Genomic DNA, 334 nt, shown 5'->3' on the forward strand with positions numbered 1-334 from the left:
GGATTGCAGTGCTGAGATGGGACGATGGGGAGGTACAGGGAGGAAATCCCTTGACCTCTCTTGAATCTCACCTCTCTCAGTCTACACTCACATCCCTCATTTGTCCAACTTGACCAGAAGCTGGAAGGCAAAGGAGCTCACTACGTGACTTTATTCTAATTAATAAGATGTAGGAAGAAGTCTGTCATAGGCATTTCTGTGAAAATTGACTTCCCTGATAAATGAGGTCAGGAAATGAATGCAGATATAATGGCCAGAGGGCGGCAACCATCTTGCAATCATGAGGCAACAGGCATGAAGGTGAAGGATAACATGCTAAGAGTGTGAGAGCAGA

The sequence above is a fragment of the Galeopterus variegatus genome, unplaced genomic scaffold (genome assembly GCF_000696425.1).
Source record: "Galeopterus variegatus unplaced genomic scaffold, G_variegatus-3.0.2 Scaffold2531, whole genome shotgun sequence".
Lineage (NCBI taxonomy): Eukaryota > Metazoa > Chordata > Mammalia > Dermoptera > Cynocephalidae > Galeopterus > Galeopterus variegatus.